At 46.4% G+C, this 22,750-nt stretch overlaps 1 protein-coding gene across 2 annotated transcripts in view; it reads left to right on the top strand.

Moving 5' to 3' along the window:
• The first annotated feature begins 7,127 nt into the window (after positions 1 to 7,127).
• The window catches only part of LOC134965589 (membrane-spanning 4-domains subfamily A member 4D-like), a 103,164-nt gene continuing 87,541 nt past the window's right edge, over positions 7,128 to 22,750 (top strand). The window contains exon 1 of one of the 2 annotated variants that reach the window (XM_063941944.1): positions 7,128 to 7,445. The gene's annotated coding sequence lies outside the window, so the exon portion shown is untranslated. The remainder of the gene's footprint in view (positions 7,446 to 22,750) is intronic. The other variant, XM_063941943.1, reaches the window with a different exon arrangement.

The following is a 22,750-nucleotide window of genomic DNA, read 5'->3' as shown; positions in this document are numbered from 1 at the left end:
ATCGCGGATTCCGAAAGTCCATATGCATCTCCGATCGTGGTGGCACGGAAAAAGAACGGTGACATCCGACTGTGTATTGACTATCGGACTCTGAATAACAGAACGATTGCTGACCAATACACAGTACCCCGAGTAGAAGAGGCTCTGGATTGCCTGCAGGGCCGCCGCTGGTTCTCGGTATTAGATATGAGGTGTGGGTATTACCAGATCCCCATGAGCACTGAAGATAGAGCTAAAACGGCCTTTATTTGCCCGATCGGGTTTTTCGAATTTCTCAAGATGCCGCAAGGAGTAAAGGGGGCTCCTGCTACTTTCCAGCGCACCATGGAACAGACGGTAGGGGACATGTGCTACCGAGACGTGCTAGTATACCTAGACGATATTATTGTCTTTGGGAAGACCCTTGCTGAGCACAACGCTCGGTTGCTCAAAGTATTAGACAGGCTCCAACATAAGGGGCTAAAATTATCTATTGATAAATGTAGGTTCTGCCAGACCACCGTAAAGTATCTTGGGCATATTGTCAGTCGGGAAGGAGTTTCCACAGACCCAGAAAAAAACAAAAGCCGTATCACAGTGGCCACGTCCGAGGAACCTGAAAGAACTGCGTTCCTTTTTGGGATTCTGTGGATACTATCGTCGGTTTGTACCACAGTATTCTAGAATAGCCCGGCCACTCACAGAACTAACCAAAGGTTATGCTCCGAATAACCGCCGCCTGAAGGAAAAATATCACGGTACCCCTACTGGTTACTTTAAGCCCATGGAAGAGTTCGGAGAGAGATGGACCAGTCTGTGTGAAGACGCATTTATCCAATTGAAGCAGTGTTTGACCAGTGCACCGATACTGGCGTATGCAGATCCAGCACTACCCTATGAATTACATATAGATGCTTCCTTCGATGGGTTGGGAGGAGTGTTATATCAGTCTCAGCAAGGGAAGCTACGACCCATCGCCTATGTTAGTCGAGGTCTATCTGATAGTGAACAGAAGTATGCAGTGCATAAACTTGAATTCCTTGCTTTAAAGTGGACTGTAGTCGATAAATTCCATGACTACCTCTATGGAACGGAATTTACTGTTTACACGGATAATAACCCTTTGACCTACATAAATACCACTGCCAGGCTCGACGCCACCGGACATCGATGGTTGGCTGCCTTGGCCAATTATAATTTCACTTTAAAATACAGACCTGGGACGAGTAATAGTGATGCAGACGCCTGGTCAAGAGGTCCCAAGATTGCTGCTAATAGTTCCAACGATGATTGGGTAGAAGTTCCTGCACCAATTCTACAACGATTATGTTATCAGATGACCTGCATTCAAGAAAAACCTCAAAATATTGTTAGTGCACTGGGAGCATCTGCAGCTGCTGTACCAGTGGTGTATTGTTGGTTAGCACAGACTGAAATGGGAGGACTTGAGGTGTTGACCAAAGAACAGATCAGAGAAGCCCAATTGCAAGATTCTAATTTGGCACAAAGGATAATAATAGATTATCAGAGAGCGCATATAGCTTTATGGCTCAGATTTATTGCATATATAATAAAAATTCAGATAAACACATGTACATATAAAATTTAAATAAATAATCAATTAAAAATTCCCCCTGCTGCAGCGGATCAAATTTTAAATAGACAAGATGTAGTACTTGACCATAAGCCGCTGGTAGCAGAAAGAACATCAACGTCAAGTACTACATCTTGGTACTATTGTCTGTTTGGAAGCTGACCGGCTTTGGAGAATCTCCGGTGCACCTCGCTATAGGTGCCTCCTCGCAACTGTGACTGAGACCTACAACGGGGGCCGTCCACGGACAATAAACGGATATACTCCTGGCTGTGAGTATAAGGTGGACAATCTTGCAAATATGGCCTATTAGCACAGTAAGAGTGGAGGAAAAAGGTTTTTAACACAGATACCGGAGCATAAGCATTCAAAGCATCTGGCCGTTCAGCGGCAGTAATTAACGGAGTGGAAAGCCTGCTGTTATCAGATACACAAAGAGATCTCTATTAGTAAGTGGAAAAATACTTACAGCTGAATTGAAACAGCAGGCATTAAATTATTCTTAAATTGGACTGCACACCGTTCGGGACTTTTTAAATTGAAGATAAGGTTATACCAAGCGCTACAAATTTGGACATAGCACCAGTGTCCATTTAAAATTTGATCCGCTGCAGCAGGGGGAATTTTTAATTGATTGTTTATTTAAATTTTATATGTACATGTGTTTATCTGAATTTTTATTATATATGCAATAAATCTGAGCCATAAAGCTATATGCGCTCTCTGATAATCTATTATTATCCTTTGTGCTGTTTTTTGTGTGGACAGGTCAGTACTGTCCAGTTGAGAGCTGCTTATTTTAGCACATATAACCCATATTGTATAAGCTTGGGGGTGGTGACGCGCTGGAATTATCTGTTTCAAGATTCTAATTTGGCCACCGCCATTAATTGTATGACTAATAAACATTGATCGGAGGATGGAGTCATGATATCTGACATTACTCGAACGTTATTACGGCAACGAAAAAGACTAGTCTTCAAACAAGGAATATTACACCGAAAGACAGTGACTCGGAAAGGGATAGTTCGATACCAGCTGGTGTTACCTTCTGAGTACATTCCTATGGTGTTGCATTCACTGCATGACCATCACGGTCATCTGGGGTATGATAAAACCCAGCAATTGATTACAGCAAGAGTATACTGGCCATTCATGAATAGGGACATAGATCACTACTGTAGGAATTGCCGGAACTGTATTTTGAGAAAAACAATCTCTTCCCCGTCTGCTCGATTGATAAATATGGACAGTTCAGGACCCTTAGAGCTCATCTGTCTCGACTTTTTATCTCTAGAAGGGCCATCTGGGAAAGAAGGAAACATTTTAATGGTGACCGACCACTTTACTAGGTACGCGCAAGCGTATGTCACTGTAGATCAAAAGGCGATAACAGTCGCTAAGACTCTGTGGGAGAGGTTTTTCGTGAATTACGGGTTGCCAGCTAGAATTCACACTGACCAAGGGCGAGATTTTGAAAGCAACTTGATTAAAGAACTATGTCGTTGCTGTGGGATCCGGAAATCAAGGACGTCGCCATACCATCCACAAGGAGACCCGCAGCCTGAGAGATTTAACCGAACATTACTTGATATGCTGGGAACTCTCAATGTGAAGGATAAAAATCAGTGGAGAAGACATGTCTGTCAACTAGTACATGCGTATAATTGCACAGTTAATGATGCTACAGGATATTCCCCCTATATGTTGATGTTTGGCCGAGAGGCACGACTACCTATTGATGTATGCCTCGGGACCAGTACAACTAGCCCTCCAGCTATTACCCACACGCAGTATGTTACTCGGTTGAAGAAAGAACTAAAAGAAGCATTTGAGCTAGCTCATCAAGCCTCTGTAAAGCAGGGTGAACAAAACAAGCGATTATATGATAAAAAAAAGTAGTAGAATAGGAACTACTACCGGGAGATAGGGTGCTCGTCCGCCGTCTGGGAACTCCCCGGTGACAAAAGCTAGCGAATAGATGGAGGGAGACCCCTTACACGATTATCCAACAACTTCCTGGAATTCCGGTCTATCAATTAAGTCCGGAAGGGGTCGATGGACCAATTGTTACATACCGCAGACATCACTTGTTGCCGGTAGGACAAGATATTATATTTCAAAGGGAGTCGGGTGAATGCTCTAAATAAGACCATGATAGAGAACCCAAGTTCATCCGAATATCAGATCAAGCTACGTCACCGTGTTCTGATCCTTTTGAGCCAATGCTCCCTGATGTAGATAAAGAGAGAATAGGGTATTTCTATAGTGAAGTTCCATTGGATAGGGGAGGTAGATGCTTTGGCCCTGGGTTGGAGGAACAAAGGGAAGATCCACTGGTTCAGGGTGATATTGTCCATGATTGGGAAGGCACCCTTGAGGGTACCAATGAGGGAAAAGGGGATGCAGAGGAGAACTCGTATTGTCATGAAGACGAACCCCTGGGTGAAGCTGTTACACCAAGACCTCAAAGAATTAGACCTATTCGGTCAGATAGACCACCATTAATACTAACGTATGATCAGTTGGGGGTTCCCAGTGAGGAACCACGGTATGTTCACCCGAACATCATATATTCATGGCCTTATTATGGGTATGTTGGTAATTTGTTGTAATTTGTTGCCCACTATTCTAACTGGATGTTGACCTTTGTGGGGAAGGAAGAGTGGTGACAGGCCAAAGATATCTAAGCCTACTATAAGGAGACATCCTGTCACCAGGGGGAGACTGTAGTATGACCAGTAATCCTTTATAATATGAAATGTATTATACGTGCTGTATTAATTTGATGTAAGCGTAGGTGTAGTATGTTTAGTAATTCTTTGTAATATGAAATGTATGATATGTGCTGCATTATTATTATTATTATGATGTAAGAGGACTGTAATCCGGACAACATTAAGTTTGGCCCGTGGCCGAAGATAAACTATAAACTACCAGCTGTCGGCTCGCGGGACTCCTGGGCAGGGGAGAGCGAGGACAGCCAAAAAGGAGACCCGGATGAGAACGTTGGGGAGAAGGGCGGTTGGAGCCGGTGAAGGGAGAGTACGCAGAGAGGGATCGGAGGAGAGACAGCTCGGTGAGACGGACGCGGCGGGACGGACTTCCTGCACTTGTCCGGCGGAGCTGAGATCCTACAGCGGCTAGAGGTAGCTAAGCAACGGGGAGATATAGCACTGATGACCCGTGGAGCTGGGAGATCGGAGATCGCGGCTGAGACTCACAGAACCGGGAGAGCGGAGGATAGTATTCACCTCCAGAGATACCTTCCACAGTACGACACTCAGGTAACGCCAGCTACCCCTTTAGGAGTTTACTGCGGACAGCCAGATCAGCCCTCTAACGGATCACTCACAGCAGAGTTATACATTACCATATCTAGCTTTGTAGAGCCCATAGGATTCACTGCCCACCAATGGTAGTCGAGTTGGGCGGGGCCTATACTCTGAACATGATAGAGCGATTGGAAGCAGACCTTAAGGATTTCTGAAATCAATTCTCCCCTGTTACATCTTATAGTTGATGAATGGATACATGAATTATCCCTAATAATCACAAGTAAGGAAAGAAACTTCAGTCATTTATTATCTACCTTATTACACGAAATAAGTGAGCTACTAAACCGACACAGTGGACTCTGATCAATTGGGATAGCTCTCTCCATACCTCAAGGAAATTAATACCCCATTTACCCTTATAACTTGGAAACATTTATATATATATGCATATATATACCCTATAGCAGGCCTGGCCAACCTGTGGCTCTCCAGCTGTTGTAAAACTACAAGTCCCATCATGCTTTGCTACAGTTTTGCTATTAGGGAAGGCTAAAACTGTGGCAGGGCATGCTGGGATGTGTAGTTTCACAACATCTGGAGAGCCACAGGTTGGCCAGGCCTGCCCTATAGTCTCAATCGGTCCAACCTAGTGGATGACTACACGCATGCCAGTTAAATAAGAGAAAACAACTGGAATGTGCTTGGACTAATACTAACTATTTGCTATTGTAGTGCATTGTGTTGTTTCCTATGTGGTTTTGACTAGTTATTCAAAGTGTCTGTCATAGGGACCAGGAACTGTTACATGTTAAATATATAGTAGAAACCTATTGTTAGAGTTTATTAGAACAGTAAATATCTCTTTATGCAATTATAAAATTGCTATTGTTATATTGTAATTTCTCTCCGGAATACTTACCATTGCCAAAAGGGAACGAGGTAGAACGGTCCCTCAGGTAACCTGAAATATAAAAGAATGATTATAATATTAATTGTGAATTTGAGGAATAGAATATATGCTAGAGGGTATTCCCAAGTCTACCCTTATTACACCCCTTTTCAATTTAGTTGAACAGGGACCCGGCTTGGGTGGAGGCACACATAATAGAAAAGACAACTGTACACTGTGGTAGCCGCAAAAGAGGGGCTACAGCAGGTTCTCACTGAGCACATGTGACAGACGTGACAGAATCTGGAGACACCAAGGAGAATGTTCTGCTGCCTGCAACATCCTCCAGCATGACCGGTTTGGCAGTGGGTCAGTAATGATGTGGGGTGGCATTTCTTTGGGGGGCCGCACAGCCCTCCATGTGCTCACCAGAGGTAGCCTGACTGCCATTAGGTACCGAGATGAGATCCTCAGACCCCTTGTGAGACCATATGCTGGTGCGGTTGGCCCTGGGTTCCTCCTAATGCAAGACAATGCTAGACCTCATGTGGCTGGAGTGTGTCAGCAGTTCCTGCAAGACGAAGGCATTGATGCTATGGACTGGCCCGCCCATTCCCCAGACCTGAATCCAATTGAGCACATCTGGGACATCATGTCTCGCTCCATCCACCAATGCCACGTTGCATCACAGACTGTCCAGGAGTTGGCGGATGCTTTAGTCCAGGTCTGGGAGGAGATCCATCAGGAGACCATCCGCCACCTCATCAGGAGCATGCCCAGGTGTTGTAGGGATGTCATACAGGCACGTGGAGGCCACAAACACTACTGAGCCTCATTTTGACTTGTTTGAAGGACATTACATCAAAGTTGGATCAGCCTGTAGTGTGTTTTTCCACTTTAGTTTTGAGGGTGACTCCAAATCCAGACCTCCATGGGTTAATAAATTTGATTTCCATTGATAATTTTTGTGTGATTTTGTTGTCAGCACATTCAACTATGTAAAGAACAAAGTATTTAATAAGAATATTTCATTCATTCAGATCTAGGATGTGTTATTTTAGTGTTCCCTTTATTTTTTTGAGCAGTGTATATGGGTGACAGGTGTGTGGTGTGGTGTGGGCCCCCCTAGACCCAGGGCCCCATATACTCCGCACACCTTGCACCATTATAGAAACGCCTATGCCTAAGATTCCTAGCTATAGTTTCCTTCATTTGGTACAGAATCATCATACAGTCACCCTACAGCTATTGCACTGAAATGGTTAATGCCAGTAGGGACATTTATCCAGAGAGATGCAGCATTCCATAGCAGCCAATCAGGTGCTTTCATTTAGCTTAGAAAATGAAAGCAGATGTGTGACTGGTTGTTACGGGCTACAGCATTTTACAGACCTGCCTCAGATCACACTCATGTTACTGTGTAATTGTGTTGTCAGATGTGTGGAAGGATGAACATGTGCTGACCGCATAGCATAGAAATGTACATTTTCTCTTGGGAGTAGCAGGATTTTCTCTTCTGTAGTAAACTGGCTCCCGGCCCAGGGAAAGTGATGGAACAGCGACTCCTCCCTGCCAGAGACCTCGCAGCACGTTCTTTCTCTCTTTGTAAACAGTTTGTTGCTTTCCACTGAGCGGAGACAGAAAGAGAGTTCCGGATATTCTGCAGACTCTCATTACAGAACAAGGTACTGTCTGAGTGTGAGAGGTAATGGCCCTTGGGCTCCTATATAACCGTGTGTCAGATAAGTAACACATAATGTTATATATTGGTTTGTGATGTCTAAAGGGCAGGACAGGAAGTAACTAAAAGAAGATTCTTAGGGCCTAATTCAGTATGAATCGCATGTACGATGTGTTCGCATACTGAAGCCCATGTGCACTGCGTGTGTGCACGAGCAGCCGCCGCACAGCACGCGCGCACACAGTGAGATGCGAACGCCTATGTCTGATTGACAGGTAGAGGCATTCGCATGGTGGATGTAGTGTTGACGCCGCGTTTTATGGGCGTTGATGCCGCGTTGGGTGGGGGATTGGACCGGACAACGCAGGAGTGCCTGGGCCGCAGTGGCTGCGTGATGTCACATGCAGCTGCTACGACCCAAAAGATGACTGCGCTTCGTCTACCTTTGCAGCTGCTCGCATTTTAGCAGGGGGGGAAGTCATGCGAGGCAGCCTTGCCCTGTGCTCTGGTCCCCCGCATGTTGGAGAAATGAGTTATAGTTTTGCGATTTTTCGTAAAATTACAACTCATGCTGAATCAGGGCTTTAATGACTTATTCCTATTGCACATTTATCTAAGGGCCGCACCAAGGGGCTTATTCAGACCTGATCGCTCGCTAGGTTTTTTTTGCACTGCTGCGAGCAGATAGTCGCCGCCCATAGGGGAGTGTATTTTCGCTTTGCAAGTGTGCGATCGCATGTGCAGCCGAGCGGTACAAAAAAGTTTTGTGCAGTTTCTGAGTTGCCCAGGACTTACTCAGCCGCTGCGATCACTTCAGCCTGTTCGGGGCCGGAAATTGACGTCAGACATCCGCTTTTTCCAAACACTCCCAGAAAACGGTCAGTTGACACCCACAAACGCCTTCTTCCTGTCAATCTCCTTGTGATCGGCTGTGCGAATGAATTCTTCGTAAAACCCATCGCACAGCAACGATCCTCTTTGTACCCGTGCAACACGTGTGCGCACTGCAGTGCATACGCATGTGCAGTTCTGACCTGATCGCAGCGCTGCAAAATACGCTAGCGAGCGATCAGGTCTGAATTACCCCCCAAGTTGCACCAGTGCTGCCAGGTGTATACGGCCAAGGGGCTATACTGTCACAGCCCCTACAGTTTGTTGGGTGCCTTGAGAGAAAGGCACAGCAGACAGTGACTTATGTTATTGGGGAGCAGGCTCTGTATACAGCAGACAGTGACTTATGTTATTGGGGAGCAGGCTCTGTATACAGCAGACAGTGACTTATGTTATTGGGGAGCAGGCTCTGCATACAGCAGACAGTGACTTATGTTATTGGGGAACAGGCTCTGAATACAGCAGACAGTGACTTATGTTATTGGGGAGCAGGCTCTGTATACAGCAGACAGTGACTTATGTTATTGGGGAGCAGGCTCTGTATACAGCAGACAGTGACTTATGTTATTGGGGAGCAGGCAGCAGACAGTTACTTATGTTATTGGGGAACAGACTCTGCATACAGCAGACAGTGACTTATGTTATTGGGGAGCAGGCTCTGCATACAGCAGACAGTGACGTATGTTATTGGGGAGCAGGCTCTGCATACAGCAGACAGTGACTTATGTTATTGGGGAGCAGGCTCTGCATACAGCAGACAGTGACTTATGTTATTGGGGAGCAGGCTTTGAATACAGCAGACAGTGACTTATGTTATTGGGGAGCAGGCTCTGCATACAGCAGACAGTGACGTATGTTATTGGGGAGCAGGCTTTGAATACAGCAGACAGTGACTTATGTTATTGGGGAGCAGGCTCTGTATACAGCAGACAGTGACGTATGTTATTGGGGAGCAGGCTTTGAATACAGCAGACAGTGACGTATATGTCATTGGGGAGCAGGCTCTGTATACAGCAGACAGTGAGTTGTATTATTGTGGTATGGGCTCTGTATACAGCCACTGATGTAACTGGGCCAGATTTAGGTTTGTGGGGGCCCCAGAGCAACTATTTGGGGGGGGGGGGGGGGGGGGCTGCCAAGAAAAATGTTGTCTTGGTATGCTAGCAGGTGTTATTCAAAATAAATAGCACAATGTGTAAATGCTCCCAGCACCACAAATATGTTGAACATACTTTAGTGCCCCCAGTTCACAGTAAGCCATGCAATATCCTCAGTTCACATTATGCTACACTGTAGTGCCCCAGTTCACATTTAGCCACACAGTGCTCCCAAGTCACATTATGTATAAGCGCCTTGAGTCCTGTTGGAGAAAGAGTGCTATAGAAATAAATTTATTATTATTATTGTTATTATTATTATTATTATCCTTTATTTATATGGCGCCACAAGGGTTCCGCAGCGCCCAATTACAGAGTACATATGCACATAATCAAAACAGGAAAACAGTGATTTACAGTTAAAAACAATATGGGACAAGTACAGGGTAACTAAGCATAACTACACCAGTAAATGACAGAGATAAGTTCCAGGTGGCCAAAAAACTGCAGGATTTGGGCAGTTGAGGATTATTAAAGTAAGAAAAGGATAAGCACATGAGGGAAGAGGGCCCTGCTCGTGAGAGCTTACATTCTAAGGGGAGGGGTAGACAGACAGGGGTGACACAGATGGGGTACATAGAGAGCGTGGAACAGAGGGTTAGGATGAGATTTGGCTGGGTTTGGTAAAGAAATGGGTCTTAATGTATTATTATTATACCCACCGCTACTCACCACCCTGTGACCTACTGTAAAATCTTAGAACCTGCAGGATCTTTGAAGGAGCATCTGCTATGGCACGGTCAAACCCCTGGTGCTCATCTGACTCAGCTCTCCTGCCCTCTTTGGCAATGTTGCCTGCCCAGACATCATTTGTTGCAGCCTGCGCCCTGCCCCCTCATCAGCCTGCCCAAAGCTGGTGATGTAGCATTGTGTGGGGGCCATGGGCTACATACCCAGTTGTCCTATTAGTAATCCAGCTCTGGATATAGGGTTCATCTATATGGTGTGACCACTTAGCGCCATGGCGTCTGAGGTGATTTCTCCATGCAGCTACTACAGAATCCCTTTTAAGAAGCTGCTCTATGATTTGTGAGACCTTACCAGTCTCAGGCTCGCATTACACAGTTCCCCATACGGGTTCACTACGATATGCCGGCGGTCGGGCTCCCGGCGACCAGCATACCGGCGCCGGGAGCCCAACCGCCGGCTTACCGACAGTGTGGCGAGCGCAAATGAGCCCCTTGCGGGCTCGCTGCGTTCGCCACGCTATGGGCACGGTGGCACGCTACGCGCGCCACACTATTTTATTCTCCCTCCAGGGGGGTCGTGGACCCCCACGAGGGAGAATAAGTGTCGGTATGCCGGCTGTCGGGATCCCGGCGCCGGTATACTGTGCGCCGGGATCCCGTCAGTCGGCATACTGAAGACCCCCCCCCCCCCCCCATACGGTATATCCAGCCTGTTATGGTGGCATCTTCCCTGGTCACATGGAGCGGACGGCAGACAGCTGGTTCAGGCCGTAAAATGTAAAGTAAATACATTATATGGCACAGGTTTAAGGTCCCATAAATCTTTATATAAAATTAGAGATGTGCGGCGGGCACTTTTTGTGTTTTGGTTTTGTTTCTATTATTACCAGTTATTTAAATAGTGCACACATATTCCGCAGCACTTTACAGAGAATATTTGGCCATTCACATCAATCCCTGCCCTTGTGGAGCTTACAATCTAGATTTCCTGTCACATGCACACACACATTCACACTAGGGTTCATTTTGTTGGGATCCAATTAACCTACCTGTATATTTTTGGATTGTGGGAGGAAACCCATGCAAGTACGGGGAGAATATACAAACTCTGCACAGTTAGGGCTGTGGTGGGAATCGAATCCATGACCTCAGTGCTGTGAGGCAGTAATGCTCTCCATTACACCGTCCGTACTGGTTCTATTCAACTTTCGTGTTTTGGTTTTGGCTTGGTTGTGCCAAAACCACCCTTTCGTGTTTTGGTTTTGGTTTTGGATGATTTTTGATAAAAACAGCTAAAGAATTTGGGGGTAATTTTGCTCCTACGGTATTATTAACCTCAATAAAATTCATTTCCACTTATTTCCAGTCTATTCTGAACACCTCACACCTCACAATATTGTTTTTAGGCCTAAAAGTTGCACCGAGGTGGCTGTATGACTAAGCTAAGCGACACAAGTGTGCGGCACAAACACCTGGCCCATCTAGGAGTGGCACTGCAGTTACAGACAGGATGGCACAAAAAAAACTAGTCCCTTAACAGCACTTGATACAAAGAAGAAAAAGAGGTGCAATGAGGTAGCTGGATGGCCAAGCTAAGCAACACAAGTGTGCGGCACAAACACCTGTCCCATCTAGGAGTGGCTCTGTAGTTACAGACAGGATGGCACAAAAAAAAAAAACTAGTCCCCAAAAAGAACATGATGCAAAGAAGAAAAAGAGGTGCAATATGGAATTGTCCTTGGCCCCTCCCACCCACCCTTATGTTATATAAACAGGACATGCACACTTTAACAAACCAATCATTTCAGCGACAGGGTCTGCCACACGACTGTGGCTGAAATGACTGGTTTGTTTGGGCCCCCACCATAAAAGAAGCAATCAATCTCTCCTTGCATAAACTGGCTCTACAGAGGCAAGATGTTCACCTCATCCTCATCCTCCGATCCCTCACCCCTTTCACTATGTACATCCTCCTCACAGAGTATTAATTCGTCCCCACTGGAATCCACCATCACAGGTACTTTCTGGAGGCAATTGCTGGTAAAGGTCTTCCTGGAGGAATTTATAATTCATTTTGATGAACATCATCTTCTCCACATTAAGTGGAAGTAACCTCCTAAGCCGATCGCTGACAAGGTTACCGGCTGCACTAAACACTCTTTCGGAGTACACACTGGAGGGGGGGCAACTTAGGTAAAATAAAGCCAGTTTGTACAAGGGCCTCCAAATTGCCTCTTTTTCCTGCCAGTATACATACGGACTGTCTGACATGCCTACTTGGATGCTGTCACTCATATAATCCTCCACCATTCTTTCAATGGTGACAGAATCATATGCAGTGACAGTAATCGTTGGCAGGTCCTTCAACCCGGACCAGATGTCAGCTTTCGCTCCTGACTGCCCTGCATCCCCGCCAGCGGGTGGGCTAGGAAATCTTATCCTTTTCCTTGCAGCCTCAGTGGCGGGAGAAATTGAAGGATGAGCTGTTGATGGGTCACGTTCCGCTTGAGTTGACAATTTACTAACCAGCAGGTCTTTGCACCTATGCACCTAGACACTTGTGTCTGCTGGAAAGAGAGATACAACGTAGGCTTTAAACCAAGGATCGAGCATGGTGGCCAAAATGTAGTGCTCTGATTTCAACAGATTGACCACCCTTGAATCCTGGCAAAGTGAATGAAGGGCTCCATCCACAAGTCCCACATACTTTGCGGAATTGCTCCGTCTTAGCTCCTCCTTCAATTTCTCCAGATGCTTTTGCAAAAGCCTGATGAGGGGAAGGACCTGACTCAAGCTGGCAGTGTCTGTACTGACTTCACGTGTGGCAAGTTCGAAGGGTTGGAGAACCTTGCACAAGACGGAAATCATTCTGAGTCAGGTGCATTCCCCCTCCTTTGCCTATATCGTAGGTGGATGTATAGGCTTGAATGGCCTTTTGCTGCTCCTCCATCCTCTGAAGCATATAGAGTGTTGAATTCCACCTCGTTACCACCTCTTGTTTCAGTTGATGGCGGGGCAGGTTCAGGAGTGTTTGCTGGCGCTCCAGTCTTCGGCACGCAGTGGCAGAATGCCGAAAGTGGCCCGCAATTTTTCGGGCCACTGACAGCATTTCCTGCACACCCCTGTCATTTTTCAAAAAATTCTGCACCACCAAATTAATTGTATATGCAAAACTTGGGACATGCTGGAATTTGCCCAGATGTAATGCACGCACAATATTGGTGGCGTTGTCCGATATCACAAATCCCCAGGAGAGCCCAATTGGGGTAAGCCATTCTGCGATGATGTTCCTCAGTTTCCGTAAGAGGTTGTCAGCTGTGTGCCTCTTAAGGAAAGCGGTGATACATAGATTAGCCTGCCTAGGAACGAGCTGCTGTTGTTGCTGCGGGTGGCCATACATCTACCCAGTGGGCTGTTACAGTCATATAGTCCTTAGTCTGCCCTGTTCCACTTGTCCACATGTCCGTGGTTAAGGGGACACTGGATACACCCGCATTTTGTAGGACACTGGTGACTCTTTTTCTGACGTCTGTGTACATTCTTGGTATCGCCTGCCTAGAGAAGTGGAACCTAGATGGGATTTGATACCGGGGACACAGTACCTCAAATAATTCTCTAAGTCCCACTGAACTAATGGTGGATACCGGACGCACATCTAACACCAACATAGCTGTCAAGGCCTCAGTTATCCTCTTTGCAAAAGGATGACTGCTGTCATATTTCATCTTCCTCACAAAGGACTGTTGGACAGTCAATTGTTTACTGGAAGTAGTACAAGTGGTTTTCCGACTTCCCCTCTGGGATGACGATTGACTCCCAGCAGCAACAACAACAGCGGCAGCAACAGCAGGCGTACCACTCAAGGTTCCTATGGAGGAATCCCAGTTAGGAGAGGACACCTCAGTCTTGACAGTGACATGGCCTACAGGACTACGGACGTTCCTGACTGAGGAGGAAGTTGACGTTGAGGGAGTTGGTGGTGTGGCTTGCAGGAGCTTGGGTACAGGAGGAAGAAGGGATTTAGGTGTCAGTGGACTGCTTACGCTCTTACCCAAAGTTTCACAACTTGACACTGATTTCTGAACAATGCGCAGCAGGTGACGTATAAGGGAGGATGTTCCTAGGTGGTTAACATTCTTACCCCTACTTATTACAGATTGACAGAGGCAACAGATGGCTTGACACCTGTTGTCCGGATTTGTGGAGAAATAATTCCACACCGAAGACGTGGCTTTTTTGGTAGTTTGCCCAGGCATCACAATGGGCTTCTTCGTCACAAGGACAACAGGTGTCTCCCCCGGTGCCTGACTTAAACAAACCACCTCACCATCAGAATCCTCATCGCCAACTTCCTCCTCAGCGCCAGCAACACCCATATCCTCATCCTGGTGTACTTCAACAGTGACATCTTCAATTTGAATATCAGGAACTGGACTGTGGGTGCTCCTTCCAGCACTTGCAGGGGGCATGCAAATGGTAGAAGGAGCCACCTCTTCCCGTCCAGTGTTGGCAAGGTCAGGCATCGCAACTGCCGACACACTTGGACTCTCCTTGTTGATTTGTGATACCATTTCAAAACGCACAGTTCTTTTCTGTGCTCTTTCCAGCTTAACTCTTTTAATTTTTCTAGCTGGAGGATGAGGGCTTCCATCGTCATGTGAAGCTGAACCACTAGCCATGAACATAGGCCAGGGCCTCAGCCGTTCCTTGCCACTCCGTGTCGTAAATGGCATATTGGCAAGTTTACGTTTCTCCTCAGACGATTTAAATTTCTTTTTTTGGTTCTTTTTACTGAACTTTGGTTTTTTGGATTTTACATGCCCTCTACTATCACATTGGGCATCAGCCTAGGCAGACGACGTTGACAGCATTTCATCATCTATGTCATGGCTAGCGGCAGCAGCTTCAGCACTAGGAGGAAGTGGTTGTTCTTGATCTTTCCCTATTTTAACCTCAAAAAAAAATTTCTCCATTATTTTTGGGGAGTTATATGAGACAATATGTGGCACAGGAATGACTGGAATAACTGATGGAAAGGACTCTACCGCTGGTCTGATGCAGCACAACACAACAACACTGTAAGGGACTTGTGGTTGTTGTTATAATTATTATACAGCAGCAGTGGACATATAGCAGCAGCTTATATCGTCACTGGAATGACTGATGAGACAGGACACTACCACTGGTCTGATGCAGCACAACACAACAACACTGTATGGGACTTGTGGTTGTTGTTGTTATAATTATTATAGGACAGCAGTGGACATATAGCAGCAGCGTATATCGTCACTGGAATGACTGATGAGACAGGACACTACCACTGGTCTGATGCAGCACAACACAACAACAGTGTAAGGGACTTGTGATTGTTGTTCTAATTATTATACGGCAGCAGTAGACATATAGCAGCAGCGTATATCGTCACTGGAATGATTGATGAACAGGACACTACCACTGGTCTGATGCAGCACAACACAACTACACTGTAAGGGACTTGTGGTTGTTGTTATTATTATTATTATTATTATTATTATATGGCAGCAGTGGACATATAGCAGCAGTGTGTATACCACTGTGACTGCCTCATCACTGGAATAACTGATGAGACAGGACACTACCACTGGTCTGATGCAGCACAACACAACAATACTGTATGGGACTTGTGGTTATTGTTATAATTATTATACGGCAGCAGTGGACATATAGCAGCAGCGTATATCGTCACTGGAATGACTGATGAGACAGGACACTACCACTGGTCTGATGCAGCACAACACAACAACAGTGTAAGGGACTTGTGATTGTTGTTATAATTATTATACGGCAGCAGTGGACATATAGCGGCAGCGTATATCGTCACTGGAATCATTGATGAACAGGACACTACCACTGGTCTGATGCAGCACAACACAACAACACTGTAAGGGACTTGTGGTTGTTGTTATTATTATTATACGGCAGCAGTGGACATATAGCAGCAGCGTATACCACTGTGACTGCCTTGTCATTGGAATGGCTGATGAGACAGGACACTACCACTGGTCTGATGCAGCAAAACACAACAACACTGTAAGGGACTTGTGGTTGTTGTTATTATTATTAGAGATGAGCGGGTTCGGTTTCTTTGAATCCGAACCCGCACGAACTTCACTTTTTTTTTCACGGGTCCGAGCGACTCGGATCTTCCCGCCTTGCTCGGTTAACCCGAGCGCGCCCGAACGTCATCATGACGCTGTCGGATTCTCGCGAGACTCGGATTCTATATAAGGAGCCGCGCGTCGCCGCCATTTTCACACGTGCATTGAGATTGATAGGGAGAGGACGTGGCTGGCGTCCTCTCCATTAGAATAGATTAGAAGAGAGAGAGAGAGAGAGAGATTGTGCAGACAGAGTTTACCACAGTGACCAGTGCAGTTGTTGTTAAGTTAACTTTTATTTAATATATCCGTTCTCTGCTATATCCGTTCTCTGCCTGAAAAAAACGATACACAGCAGTCACACAGTGTGACTCAGTCTGTGTGCACTCAGCTCAGCCCAGTGTGCTGCACATCAATGTATAAAAGCTTATAATAATTGTGGGGGAGACTGGGGAGCACTGCAGGTTGTTATAGCAGGAGCCAGGAGTACATAATATTATATTAATTTAAAATTAAACAGTGCACACTTTTGCTGCAGGAGTGCCACTGCCAGTGTGACTAGTGGTGACCAGTGCCTGACCACCAGTATAGTAGTATATTGTTGTATACTATCTCTTTATCAACCAGTCTATATTAGCAGCAGACACAGTACAGTGCGGTAGTTCACGGCTGTGGCTACCTCTGTGTCGGCAGTCGGCACTCGGCAGGCAGTCCGTCCATCCATAATTGTATAATTATATACCACCTAACCGTGGTATTTTTTTTTCTTTCTTTATACCGTCGTCATAGTCATACTAGTTGTTACGAGTATACTACTATCTCTTTATCAACCAGTGTACAGTGCGGTAGTTCACGGCTGTGGCTACCTCTGTGTCGGCAGTCGGCAGGCAGTCCGTCCATCCATAATTGTATTATTATAATATATACCACCTAACCGTGGTTTTTTTTTCATTCTTTATACCGTCATAGTGTCATACTAGTTGTTACGAGTATACTACTATCTCTTTATCAACCAGTGTACAGTGCGGTAGTTCACGGCTGTGGCTACCTCTGTGTCGGCAGTCGGCAGGCAGTCCGTCCATCCATAATTGTATTATAATATATACCACCTAACCGTGGTTTTTTTTTCATTCTTTATACCGTCATAGTGTCATACTAGTTGTTACGAGTATACTACTATCTCTTTATCAACCAGTGTACAGTGCGGTAGTTCACGGCTGTGGCTACCTCTGTGTCGGCAGTCGGCAGGCAGTCCGTCCATCCATAATTGTATTATAATATATACCACCTAACCGTGGTTTTTTTTTCATTCTTTATACCGTCATAGTCAGTCATACTAGTTGTTACGAGTATACTACTATCTCTTTATCAACCAGTGTACAGTGCGGTAGTTCACGGCTGTGGCTACCTCTGTGTCGGAACTCGGCAGGCAGTCCGTCCATCCATAATTGTATTACAATATATACCACCTAACCGTGGTTTTTTTTTCATTCTTTATACCGTCATAGTCAGTCATACTAGTTGTTACGAGTATACTACTATCTCTTTATCAACCAGTGTACAGTGCGGTAGTTCACGGCTGTGGCTACCTCTGTGTCGGCACTCGGCAGGCAGTCCGTCCATCCATAATTGTATTACAATATATACCACCTAACCGTGGTTTTTTTATACCACCTAACCGTGGCAGTCCGTCCATAATTGTATACTAGTATCCAATCCATCCATCTCCATTGTTTACCTGAGGTGCCTTTTAGTTCTGCCTATAAAATATGGAGAACAAAAAAGTTGAGGTTCCAAAATTAGGGAAAGATCAAGATCCACTTCCACCTCGTGCTGAAGCTGCTGCCACTAGTCATGGCCGAGACGATGAAATGCCAGCAACGTCGTCTGCCAAGGCCGATGCCCAATGTCATAGTACAGAGCATGTCAAATCCAAAACACCAAATATCAGAAAAAAAAGGACTCCAAAACCTAAAATAAAATTGTCGGAGGAGAAGCGTAAACTTGCCAATATGCCATTTACCACACGGAGTGGCAAGGAACGGCTGAGGCCCTGGCCTATGTTCATGGCTAGTGGTTCAGCTTCACATGAGGATGGAAGCACTCAGCCTCTCGCTAGAAAACTGAAAAGACTCAAGCTGGCAAAAGCACCGCAAAGAACTGTGCGTTCTTTGAAATCCCAAATCCACAAGGAGAGTCCAATTGTGTCGGTTGCGATGCCTGACCTTCCCAACACTGGACGTGAAGAGCATGCGCCTTCCACTATTTGCATGCCCCCTGCAAGTGCTGGAAGGAGCACCCGCAGTCCAGTTCCTGATAGTCAGATTGAAGATGTCAGTGTTGAAGTACACCAGGATGAGGAGGATATGGGTGTTGCTGGCGCTGGGGAGGAAATTGACCAGAAGGATTCTGATGGTGAGGTGGTTTGTTTAAGTCAGGCACCCGGGGAGACACCTGTTGTCCGTGGGAGGAATATGGCCGTTGACATGCCAGGTGAAAATACCAAAAAAATCAGCTCTTCGGTGTGGAGGTATTTCACCAGAAATGCGGACAACAGGTGTCAAGCCGTGTGTTCCCTTTGTCAAGCTGTAATAAGTAGGGGTAAGGACGTTAACCACCTCGGAACATCCTCCCTTATACGTCACCTGCAGCGCATTCATAATAAGTCAGTGACAAGTTCAAAAACTTTGGGTGACAGCGGAAGCAGTCCACTGACCAGTAAATCCCTTCCTCTTGTAACCAAGCTCACGCAAACCACCCCACCAACTCCCTCAGTGTCAATTTCCTCCTTCCCCAGGAATGCCAATAGTCCTGCAGGCCATGTCACTGGCAAGTCTGACGAGTCCTCTCCTGCCTGGGATTCCTCCGATGCATCCTTGCGTGTAACGCCTACTGCTGCTGGCGCTGCTGTTGTTGCCGCTGGGAGTCGATGGTCATCCCAGAGGGGAAGTCGTAAGCCCACTTGTACTACTTCCAGTAAGCAATTGACTGTTCAACAGTCCTTTGCGAGGAAGATGAAATATCACAGCAGTCATCCTACTGCAAAGCGGATAACTGAGTCCTTGACAACTATGTTGGTGTTAGACGTGCGTCCGGTATCCGCCGTTAGTTCACAGGGAACTAGACAATTTATTGAGGCAGTGTGCCCCCGTTACCAAATACCATCTAGGTTCCACTTCTCTAGGCAGGCGATACCGAGAATGTACACGGACGTCAGAAAAAGACTCACCAGTGTCCTAAAAAATGCAGTTGTACCCAATGTCCACTTAACCACGGACATGTGGACAAGTGGAGCAGGGCAGGGTCAGGACTATATGACTGTGACAGCCCACTGGGTAGATGTATGGACTCCCGCCGCAAGAACAGCAGCGGCGGCACCAGTAGCAGCATCTCGCAAACGCCAACTCTTTCCTAGGCAGGCTACGCTTTGTATCACCGCTTTCCAGAATACGCACACAGCTGAAAACCTCTTACGGCAACTGAGGAAGATCATCGCGGAATGGCTTACCCCAATTGGACTCTCCTGTGGATTTGTGGCATCGGACAACGCCAGCAATATTGTGTGTGCATTAAATATGGGCAAATTCCAGCACGTCCCATGTTTTGCACATACCTTGAATTTGGTGGTGCAGAATTTTTTAAAAAACGACAGGGGCGTGCAAGAGATGCTGTCGGTGGCCAGAAAAATTGCGGGACACTTTCGGCGTACAGGCACCACGTACAGAAGACTGGAGCACCACCAAAAACTACTGAACCTGCCCTGCCATCATCTGAAGCAAGAAGTGGTAACGAGGTGGAATTCAACCCTCTATATGCTTCAGAGGTTGGAGGAGCAGCAAAAGGCCATTCAAGCCTATACAATTGAGCACGATATAGGAGATGGAATGCACCTGTCTCAAGTGCAGTGGAGAATGATTTCAACGTTGTGCAAGGTTCTGATGCCCTTTGAACTTGCCACACGTGAAGTCAGTTCAGACACTGCCAGCCTGAGTCAGGTCATTCCCCTCATCAGGCTTTTGCAGAAGAAGCTGGAGGCATTGAAGAAGGAGCTAACACGGAGCGATTCCGCTAGGCATGTGGGACTTGTGGATGCAGCCCTTAATTCGCTTAACAAGGATTCACGGGTGGTCAATCTGTTGAAATCAGAGCACTACATTTTGGCCACCGTGCTCGATCCTAGATTTAAAGCCTACCTTGGATCTCTCTTTCCGGCAGACACAGGTCTGCTGGGGTTGAAAGACCTGCTGGTGACAAAATTGTCAAGTCAAGCGGAACGCGACCTGTCAACATCTCCTCCTTCACATTCTCCCGCAACTGGGGGTGCGAGGAAAAGGCTCAGAATTCCGAGCCCACCCGCTGGCGGTGATGCAGGGCAGTCTGGAGCGACTGCTGATGCTGACATCTGGTCCGGACTGAAGGACCTGACAACGATTACGGACATGTCGTCTACTGTCACTGCATATGATTCTCTCAACATTGATAGAATGGTGGAGGATTATATGAGTGACCGCATCCAAGTAGGCACGTCACACAGTCCGTACTTATACTGGCAGGAAAAAGAGGCAATTTGGAGGCCCTTGCACAAGCTGGCTTTATTCTACCTAAGTTGCCCTCCCACAAGTGTGTACTCCGAAAGAGTGTTTAGTGCCGCCGCTCACCTTGTCAGCAATCGGCGTACGAGGTTACATCCAGAAAATGTGGAGAAGATGATGTTCATTAAAATGAATTATAATCAATTCCTCCGCGGAGACATTGACCAGCAGCAATTGCCTCCACAAAGTACACAGGGAGCTGAGATGGTGGATTCCAGTGGGGACGAATTGATAATCTGTGAGGAGGGGGATGTACACGGTGATATATCGGAGGGTGAAGATGAGGTGGACATCTTGCCTCTGTAGAGCCAGTTTGTGCAAGGAGAGATTAATTGCTTCTTTTTTGGGGGGGGTCCAAACCAACCCGTCATATCAGTCACAGTCGTGTGGCAGACCCTGTCACTGAAATGATGGGTTGGTTAAAGTGTGCATGTCCTGTTTTGTTTATACAACATAAGGGTGGGTGGGAGGGCCCAAGGATAATTCCATCTTGCACCTCTTTTTTCTTTTCTTTTTCTTTGCATCATGTGCTGATTGGGGAGGGTTTTTTGGAAGGGACATCCTGCGTGACACTGCAGTGCCACTCCTAGATGGGCCCGGTGTTTGTGTCGGCCACTAGGGTCGCTAATCTTACTCACACAGCTACCTCATTGCGCCTCTTTTTTTCTTTGCGTCATGTGCTGTTTGGGGAGGGTTTTTTGGAAGGGACATCCTGCGTGACACTGCAGTGCCACTCCTAGATGTGCCCGGTGTTTGTGTCGGCCACTAGGGTCGCTAATCTTACTCACACAGTCAGCTACCTCATTGCGCCTCTTTTTTTCTTTGCGTCATGTGCTGTTTGGGGAGGGTTTTTTGGAAGGGCCATCCTGCGTGACACTGCAGTGCCACTCCTAGATGGGCCCGGTGTTTGTGTCGGCCACTAGGGTCGCTAATCTTACTCACACAGCTACCTCATTGCGCCTCTTTTTATCTTTGCGTCATGTGCTGTTTGGGGAGGGTTTTTTGGAAGGGACATCCTGCGTGACACTGCAGTGCCACTCCTAGATGGGCCCGGTGTTTGTGTCGGCCACTAGGGTCGCTTATCTTACTCACACAGCGACCTCGGTGCAAATTTTAGGACTAAAAATAATATTGTGAGGTGTGAGGTATTCAGAATAGACTGAAAATGAGTGTAAATTATGGTTTTTGAGGTTAATAATACTTTGGGATCAAAATGACCCCCAAATTCTATGATTTAAGCTGTTTTTTAGTGTTTTTGGAAAAAAACACCCGAATCCAAAACACACCCGAATCCGACAAAAATAATTCGGTGAGGTTTTGCCAAAACGCGTTCGAACCCAAAACACGGCCGCGGAACCGAACCCAAAACCAAAACACAAAACCCGAAAAATTTCAGGCGCTCATCTCTAATTATTATTATTATTATTATTATTATTATTATACAGCAGCAGTGGACATATAGCAGCAGCGTATACCACTGTGACTGCCTTGTCACTGGAATGGCTGATGAGACAGGACACTACCAGTGGTCTGATGCAGCACAACACAACAACACTTTATACAGCTACACTGGATATATGGCAGCAGAGGACATCAACACTGTGACTGATGCAGCACAATACACTGACTACACTGGACTGGACAGCACAACACAGCACCACTTTATACAGCTACACTGGATAAGTGGCAGCAGAGGACACCAACACTGTGACTACACTGGACTGGGCTGAGCAGCACAGCACAAGACTCGCCACCCCACTTTCCCTCCCCCACACAGACAATGAACACTGAGGACATGTCCTCTCAATACACTCTCCGAGACTGGAGTGAAAATGGTGGGGACGTGCGGCTCCTTATATGGAA

The sequence above is a fragment of the Pseudophryne corroboree genome, chromosome 10 (genome assembly GCF_028390025.1).
Source record: "Pseudophryne corroboree isolate aPseCor3 chromosome 10, aPseCor3.hap2, whole genome shotgun sequence".
In the NCBI taxonomy this organism is placed as follows: Eukaryota; Metazoa; Chordata; class Amphibia; order Anura; family Myobatrachidae; genus Pseudophryne; species Pseudophryne corroboree.
Note: the sequence above shows the minus strand (reverse complement) of the source record. Positions and strands in the feature narration are given on the sequence as shown.